Below are 9,805 nucleotides of genomic sequence, written 5' to 3' on the forward strand. Positions count from 1 at the left end.
ATCTGCTCATCCCTCCCTGCCTCCTTCGACCCCCTCCAATTTGCTTACAGAGCCAACAGGTCTACAGAGGATGCCATCTCAAACCTCATGCACACCACCTTAACTCACCTGGAGGAGGGGAATGGGAATTATGTGAGGATGCTGTTCATTGACTTTAGTTCAGCATTCAACACGATAGTACCTCTCACCTTGGTCACAAAGATGAAGGCCTTAGGACTGAACACCACCCTGTGTCACTGGATATTTGACTTCCTCACCAACCGTTCACAAGTGGTTAGAGTGGGGGGTCTGACATCTGACTCATTAACCATCAGCACTGGTGCTCCTCAAGGCTGTGTTTTGAGTCCACTGCTGTACAACATCTACACACATGACTGCAAAGCCAACAGTAGTCATACATCCATCATCAAGTTTGCAGATGAAACAGTGATCTTGGGCCTGATTAGTAACAGCAATGAACAGCTCTACTTGGATCAGGTTGATGAGGTGGCACAGTGGTGTCATTCTGAAGGACTTTTCTCATCCTAACAATGGATTATTCCTACCGCTGAAATCAAGAAGACGCCTATGTAGTCACAAAGCCAGAACTGAGAGACTCAGGAGAAGTTTTTATCCCCAGGCCATCCTATACTGACTTTGCACACATTCACTCCTCAGCACTCTCAAACATTTCCCAACTCTAAATTCACACTATACTGAATTTGCACTCATTCACTCCTCAGCACTCATGACCCCCCCCCCCCCCCACACACACACACATTTTTACATCCCTCTTATAACTCTTATAGTTATTTCATCACACGTCAAAACACACACACACACACATCTGACTTTCTCCAACTTTTGCACATCTCCATAGAACTTTTTATTTATTATTTTTGCCTAGCCTTTCCTGTTGGTCTCACCGCAGCATCAAGACTGAAACACAGTACTTAGAAACAGCAATAGTCCCCAATAATGTGTGTAAAATATACAGCAGTAAGTGAAGGCTAATTCAGTTCTAACACTGACTTCTCTCAGAACAGTGTGTGGACGAAGCAGTCAAATCAAACAAATAATACAACATTTAACACTATATGGACAGAGATAAGCATATAATCACTGTAAACACTTTACCAGTAACCCTATTTTAGTACTACAGCTTTCATGCTGTAGAAATGTATGTGACATCTATAAACACAACAAAGACATCTTTTTTATTAAATGCATTATAAAATGTATAATATTATTATTACAATTATTCACAGTTCATATAGGAAATCATTCAATACATCCCACCACATTTGATGACCCATATGGCGACCAATGTGAATTTGTGTGCGGAACTTTCTCTTTGCATTTATTTCAGTTAATGACGATAATGTGCATGATGCCCTAGTACTGTATTGACAAACTACTGTATGAAACCCATGATCCATCTGATAATGTGTTAAGTACCTCGCTCGTCTTGATCAGAGGAACCACAAACATGCAGCTCGACTAACCCACTGAAGTAGGCATTTACTTATAGATAGCGGTACAGGAAATTGGTCATTGGACAGGAAAGATGTGTCACTTCCAGAATAACCACAATGTGTGTCATTCCAGCCATACATGTGTGGGGCCTGCTACTGACCTGCAGTTGAACTGTGCCAGCTTGCCATCCATTATATTCACATTTATTAATTTTGCAGCCAAGCAACATCCAACATTGTGCAGATAAAGCGTTTCCATCACTTCACCAATGGGTACAAATGAACTATCATATCAATACTTCATACTGTTGTTAGCACCTTTCATTCCTGTGAACACTGTCAAGATTGTTACCTCAGCCACTGGGACTAGTTCACTTAAAGGTGCAGTAGGCTACTTGATGATAATCCACTTGAACCCGCCACAGAAACCCCCTGAACCATTACATTTCAGCAGGAGCTAAGTTGCCAGCGTCAGCATAATGCACAGGGCACAGGGAAGTCCCGTTTAGTCCTTCCTGTTTTGTGCCTGGGAAAATGATATGAATCATGTTTCTGGGAAAGGAGATGCATGAACATATGTTCCCACTCCATCTCTTACTAAGATTGTAAGTTACAACGTCTCATGCTTAATCACCCACTATGTGGTTACTTTTTTAGACTTGATTTAGATTTAGTGTTTTTTAGTATAATTTGTATTTTAGTATATTCTTTATCTTCTACTGTCCTTATTACTAGTTGTGTTTTTTTATATTATATACTTTTAGTTACTTTTCTGCTGTTAGTGAATGTTGTGTGTGATGTCTGATATCTGTATGCTACTGAGACCTTGAATTTCCCCTTGGGGATCAATAAAGTATTTATCTATCTATCTATCACTTTTAAAGGGACCATATGTAAGATTGTGGCCAAAACTGGTACTGCAATCACTTTCAAATTACTGTAGAGCGGTGTATGCCCTCCCCCTCCCCCCTGACTCGAGGTTGCCAACCCACATGCCGAAAGACTACTGATTTTGTGATTAGTAGATAGGTGGAGGGTGGCGAATCAGGCCAAAACAGAACATGACATGAAAAAACACAACATCAACATCAGTTGAGGGCTGCACTTTTCAGTGATATAAGTATTTGAAATGAACATGATTTCTTAATGTCTAGTGACATATCAGGGCCATTTTATCAGAGGGGCATCAGAGGGGGGTTTCATGATCTCCTATCACCCTTCAACCATTCATTTGGTGAATGCAGTATTTCCTTTTATTTGGTTGGTTTCACTTATTCTAGGTTGGATTCATGCATTGCGTCGAGTTTACACAGACATATTCAAAGTTTACCGGCAGACAGCTGATGTATATGGATGATGTTGTTATCTAATGAGGGTACTATGAATACAGTATTGATGAATGAAATTACGGTATGCAAAAAATGAGTTGCTGTGTCATCATACCAATTGTAAGTAATTTTAAACTTTATCTTTTTAAATGTGTTTTATTCTATTTTACATTATGTAACTGTATTCATGGAGTCTTGCACACATGTCTATGTATCTTCAAGGCATATTGATGCTGCCTTCCCTGCTCTAACCTGTAAAGCACTTTGGGTCAACTGTTGTTTGTTTAAATGTGATATATAAATAAAATGACTTGACTTGACTTGACTATTCCCAGATTGATGTTTGAACTCAGCAAACAATGAACATTGCCCTCCCTTCCACGTTTCTGAAGCAAGGTGTTGATTGACGATAATATCAATGTGAGCCTTTATTTTTGACGGTGTATGAGGTTTTGGATGAAGAGCTGTGAAGCAAATAGCTAAATTTGAATGTGAAGTTTCAAACTGAATTTGAATGTGAAGTTCCAAACTGAATTTGAATGTGAAGTTCCAAACTGAATTTGAATGTGAAGTTCCAAACTGAATTTGAATGTGAAGTTTCACATTGAATTTGAATGTGAAGTTTCAAGATTGACAGCATCTTTGATGTACTGTAGTTTGTAAAATAAAGTAAATTAAGTGTAGGGCAGTTCCACGCAAAACTGTCACATCCATAACGGCAACTAAATACCATGGCATTGTGTTAGCGTTATGGATGTGACAGTTTTGCGCGGAATTGCCCTGTAACAACACCACCACCACCAACAACAACAACACCAACCACCATCAACAAAAACTCCTCTAAATGATCGGAAATGCCTACGCGTCCACAAATACACACACATGACTTTGTGACCTCTTTGTTGTAGGGCAGTATGCGATTAATTTAAAACCAACTGAGTGTGCCGTGCCGGAGGGAGGAAATAGCTCCAGGTCTCCTCTGCACTAAGGCAGTGGTCAGCAGCGGGCAGAGGAGAATAAGTAACTCCCGGCAACAGCGGAGTGAGTCACTCTGTACTTCAGAGGAGCCCCTGTGGAGAGGGACAGAGCAGAAGTGGACGATCAGGGGTGACCGGGGCAAAGGATGGGGTGGGGGATAAACTCTGATGGCGGTCAGCCCGTGTGGAGAGTGGGTTTGTGGGCAGGAGAGTGCGATGCGAGGGTAGTGAGAAGTTAGTCTGTTACCACATGGAAGTACTGTGGAAGAATTTATTTTATTAGGCATAGTTGCATTGGTTTAATAAACATCCACACTTCATACTGATACTTTTTTGAAGATTTATTTCCTCTGTCTCTGATAGAGAAAGAGGAAATAAATGGGGCAGCCGTGGCCTACTGGTTAGCACTTCGGACCTGTAACCGGAGGGTTGCCGGTTCGAACCTTGACCAGTAGGCATGGCTGAAGTGCCCTTGAGCAAGGCACCTAACCCCTCACTGCTCCCCTAGCGCCGCTGTTGATGCAGGCAGCTCACTGCGCCGGATTAGTGTGTGCTTTGCCTCACTATGTACTCTACTGTACACTGTGTGCTGTATGTGTTTCACTAATTCACGGATTGGGATAAATGCAGAGACCAAATTTCCCTCACGGGATCAAAAGAGTATATATACTCTATATATATATATATATATATATGATAAACTGTAAATGTGAATAGTCAAAAAACACAGTGACGTTAGCGCCATAAACCAAATGCAGAGTCCAACTTGAAAAGTTATGAGTCCGTAGGCCTAACTGGTTTAGCAATAGCGCTGTTGGCGCTCTTCCCATAATTCCCTGGTTAAGACCCATATTCAAACAAACTCTTAATACAAAAAAGGAATATTCTTCAATTGGTACATGAGACAATATCTCATTTTTAAAGCACAAACTTGAAATCATTTTTAAACAAAGACTAAAAACAAGAATTCAACTCAAATAATATAATAGCCTACTCTGTCAACACATTAACACTGTAATGTCTTTGTATTGTCCTGTCTCTGAGACAGTTAGGCCTACAAGCCAGTTGAATTGGAAAGCAATTTTGTGAAACCACGTAAATTGAAGAATTTAGTAAAGAGTCGATGGGTATTGCAACCTTAAAGAAACAGTAAAGACATTTTTGAAGAAGGAAGGTAATAATAATAATAATATACCAAGGTCCTTTCAGCGAAACTGGAAAAAATAGGGACAGGCAAGAGAAGAAGATAATGTGGAGGGGTAGAGCGAATCTTAAACAAAGAAACACGACCACACAGAGCGAACTGTTCCTAGATCTTTTTTACTAGACAGATCGAGACTAGACAAGACACCACCCCACCCCTACAGGCACGAAATACAACAATGCCTGGGCGAACAAACAAAAAAGAAATCTAAACTCAACTGCTAAATGAGACAGTGCTCAGCAATAAAAAGAATGTAAAGTTGAACAGTGTTTTGAGAGATAAAAAGTGACTAGTTTCTTTATCCGATATTGCACATAACAAATAATTTCCCTTTGCCATTTCTTGAGCTTGTTGACACAGAGATATATGACATTTGTTGAGTGAAGGAAATGTGAAGAGGCTGAGGTCTAAAAAAACAACTGGAGGTGCTTTATTTCTATCTTTCAATGCTGCAATGATGCTTTCAAAGGTATAACCTATCCCACTGAGGTGCAGTGTAGGTCCTGTTATGCAGCCTATTTCATCTTAAACATTTGATCCAGTTCTCTATACTGTTATTCTGACTAGAAATTGCCATGTATATATCTTCCTACTGGTACACAAAGGCACACATGAGAGATGTGACATTCACCTTTAAAGGAAAAAAATATATAACAAATTTATTTAAAAATAATTCTTGTGATACCCCTATGCAAGCCATACCAAGACTACATTAAGCTCACAAATAGTGTCGGCATTTTTACCACTGTCCCATGGAGAGGGTGTGGATAATCAGTGGAGACCCAGATTTAAATTGCCATAGATAATACTTTTGAACATCAGATAGCCTCGCCCTTGGGTAAGAGCATCTACAGTTCAGTGTGGAATATTTGTACCACAGTATCACAGCGTGCTTTTATTCAAGTTACTGTCTGAAATATTGCAGCCTTTGATTTCTTCCCAATTTCTTCAGTAAAAAAAAACATGCCTGGTGTCTACTTGAATGGCAGACTATTCCCATCACCTGCCAGTCACTGATCCTTAGTGACTGTCATTTCATGCATCAGAAATGAGCCCCCACCCCCCCATTCATATAATTAATTCAGAGGAGATTTTGAAAACCTCCTGCTGTGAATAAATAGCATGTTATCTCTTATGGCATGAAAAGAAGACGCTGGCTAATCATGCCACCCACTGAGATGGCATTGTCAATGTTTTCAAGGTTCCTTGCTGTGAGTTATTTTCTTTAATTAGAATTTAAATTTAAATTTTACAAACTGTACAATATGTATAGTTAGTGCAATATGCTGTATTGTGTGTGTGTGTGTGTGTGTGTGTGTGTGTGTGTGTGTGTGTGTGTGTGTGTGTGAGCATGAGCATGTGTGTGTGTGTGTGTGTGTGTGTCTATGCATATGTGTGTGTGCGCGCCTGCCTGTGTCTGTGTGTGTCTATGTGAACTTGGGCATTTTATGCATGTGTGCATCTGTGTGCATTTAAGTGTGCTCGTTTTTATGGTGCTTGTTTTCTATTTCTGTCTCCCCTGGCCACACAGAGAGCAGGACTCTGAGAGACTCTGACGGCTTATTAAATTAAATTATTCTGCTCTGGCATCTGAGTAGCCAGCTAGCACAACCTTTTTCGGCCCATCGAACTGATTCCTGCAAGACGACCTCAGAACATCCTTCATGAATAAACACTATGCCTCAAAAACCTTGTTTGCTGGAACGAGAGGGAAAGAGAGAGAGAGAGAGAGAGAGAGAGAGAGAGAAATGAAAGCTTGTTATCTGGAACATATGAAATAAATGAAAACACACACAATTTTAACAGGTTCACCTTGAAGTGAAAACCTGAGCTCATCTGATGCTGATCTGAATGGAAAAAGACAAAGCATAGCTGCACAGCACAGCTCACTGCTGATTTGAGATCTCCACAGTGATAACTAGCCAGAGTATGAAACTCAACTGTTCCTGAGACACCCAACTGGAGACAGAACAGGAAACCGCACCAAGTGACAGTTGATATGATCTTTTGAGTATAAAACAAAGACTGCCGAAAAAGACAAAGAGGCTGAAGCATCTGTTCGGAGCCAACACTTTAATTTCCCTTAACAGTCAGAGAGGTCATCTGGTATGTCTGCCCTTTCCTATCTCTACCCCGCCCCCTTGCCCCCTCCCAACTGAATAATTAATTAAGTCAGTTCTGATGACCTGCCTGGCCTCTTAATAGGCCACCAATGAATCATTAAGTGCCAACACCTGGCAACAGCCAATGAAGACCCCACCCCCACCTGCTCTCCACCCAATCAAAGTCACACGCCCGCCCCACCAATCAGATCCCCACAAAGCCACCCCCGTCCCCTGTCCTGTCCGAGACCTGTCCTGGTGTCTGTCCGCTGTTGTTGTGATAGCTAGCTGCCAGACTGCAGCGCAGCGGTCCTGTCTGGACGTCCTAATGGCGGCACTGTCTGACGTCTGACAGCTGACCAGCGTTCCTTCGCAGCTGGTGGCCATTTACACATCATCCACCTGACTTCACAGTGGATGCCCTCGACCAATCAGGGGGTTTCTCTCCGGGCAGTGCGTAGCGACAGGAGGAAGAAAAGGGCGTGTTGTTTTTTTGAATGTTTTTCTGCGAGTTGGCTCTGTTTTGACATTCTGTTCTGGCGAATTTTCAGTATGGAATCACTTGGGGACCTTTACTGTTGTAAATGTGTTTATGTATAATTTATCTATTTAGCTGGCAAATTTAGTCTGTGTCTTCATGTCTGATAAGACGTGCCAACCTGCAAGTTGCACAGACTAATATTTATATAGGGACCTTATTAATCAAACTCTCATAAATGATCTGCAAAATGACTTGCAGGGGTGTTCAGAACTGAAAAAGGTATTATTTTTTTTTAATCAGTGCACTTTAAAAACAAACATTTATCTGTCAATTTCTTGAGGAAATAGGCATATTCATTGGTGTCACATGAAATGCCATTTTGCATTTCAGTCAACACGACTCATTTCTATTTAAAGTAAGTGGCTTGTGGCCACGCACATGCTTGACTTCATCCAAACATTCAAAGTCAGGCCCTAACCATGCCTTAATAAGTAAATGGCTGGAGGAAAATAAATCTTAATTTAGAGAGGTTGTTGCTGTTCTAAAACTTTAGAGCTTATTCCACATGAAACACTTTTTAACCATCAAAAGACTGTTAACAATCAGATGTATCCTACAGTGCTGCCAACTGTTCCTTAATCAACAGCGAACTGTCGCCTTTTATTTTCTGCATTAATTTATTTTCCCTTTTCAATCGTTATCTCTTATTTTTTTTTCTTTCTGTCCATCCTCAAGTTCTTTTCTCTCACTCATCATCATTTGTTCTTTTGTTCTATTTTTCCAGCTTTTTCTCTCCCGATTGTCTGCTTTTGAACTTATCATGAAAAGTGTAAATTATTAATGCATAAACAAGTAATCTCCCACTGTCTCTGGCCTCGACAAACACAGTCCTTCGCTCTCTCTCCTCTCTCTTTCTCTTTCTCTCTGTCATACACACACAGGCACACACAGACATGCACGCATGCACACACGCACGCACACGCACACACACACACACACACATGCATACAGACACACACACACACACACACACTGTCCCTCCACACTCCCTATTTTTCTCTTGTGCATCAGCCTCCAGTCTGTTAAGATAACTCAGAAGCAGTGGTGGACATTACTTGAGTACATTTACTCAATTACTGTACTTAAGTCGCTTTTTCATGTATCTGTACTTTACTTCAGTATTTCAATTTTATTAAACTTTTTACTTTTACTCCAGTACATTTTGAGGCCAAATATCTTACTTTTTACTCCACTACATTTTGTGACAGCTGAAGTACAGCTGAAGTTCCTTTTGGAAAAAAGACTGTCCAAATACATGTGTTACATGTATATTTTCTATTAAGCGAGCTAGGCTTTAAATAATGGTGTTGCCTAACCTATGTTATTATCCACTATTTACTGTACCTTGTTGACCCCTTTTCACAATATTTATGTTAGCATAACTAGCCTCTTGACGCCATCGAGCAAATGATAGACAATGATAGACAATCTGACACTATCAAACACAAAAGGAAACATCTTGATTTGGTCTGAAATTGTAAAGCATTCAACAAAGAAAAATGTGGTTACTTTGAAATATGTAAGATAAGATATCACATTAGCTTGTTTTTAGTTCTTTCTACATACAACAATTATTAGCTGATTTTGTCCTTGAATGGAGGAGAAAGGCTTAATGAATGCCTACTGTATGTCTGTGCCGAATCATTTCAACAATAGTAAATGCAACTGTATTAGTCATAACACATTTCAAGACTTTTACTTTCGATACTTAAGTACATTTGAAGGCAAGTACTTTTGTACTTCCACTCAAGTGGAAATGTAAAAGGAGGACTTTTACTTTTACTGGAGTAACATTTGACCATGTGTATCTCTACTTTCACTCAAGTACAGGATTTGTGTACTTCGTCCACCACTGCTCAGAAGGGATCTGTGTGATCAGGAGCATCTTCAATAAAGGCGTTATTCACATTTGAGTATGACAGCAACACTCATTCCTAGCACAGCATGGAGTCTTTCCAATGTTTCTGCACTTGCACTATGCTATATTTCTTTGCTCTTACAGTCAAAACCAGCCTGTCTGTTTTTTTTGCAATAATCTAATGGTTCCCTCGGCAGGTGAAACATGTTATTTTTTTGGCCCTCTGCTGACTGATAGGCTTAATTCTGCTTTACAGTGATGCTCACAGTGCAATGTGATATTATGACATGTGAATAGCAGAGACATTATAGGGTCCCAATATTTGAATATTTCTTACTGTT

The sequence above is a fragment of the Alosa sapidissima genome, chromosome 6 (genome assembly GCF_018492685.1).
Source record: "Alosa sapidissima isolate fAloSap1 chromosome 6, fAloSap1.pri, whole genome shotgun sequence".
NCBI lineage: Eukaryota > Metazoa > Chordata > Actinopteri > Clupeiformes > Clupeidae > Alosa > Alosa sapidissima.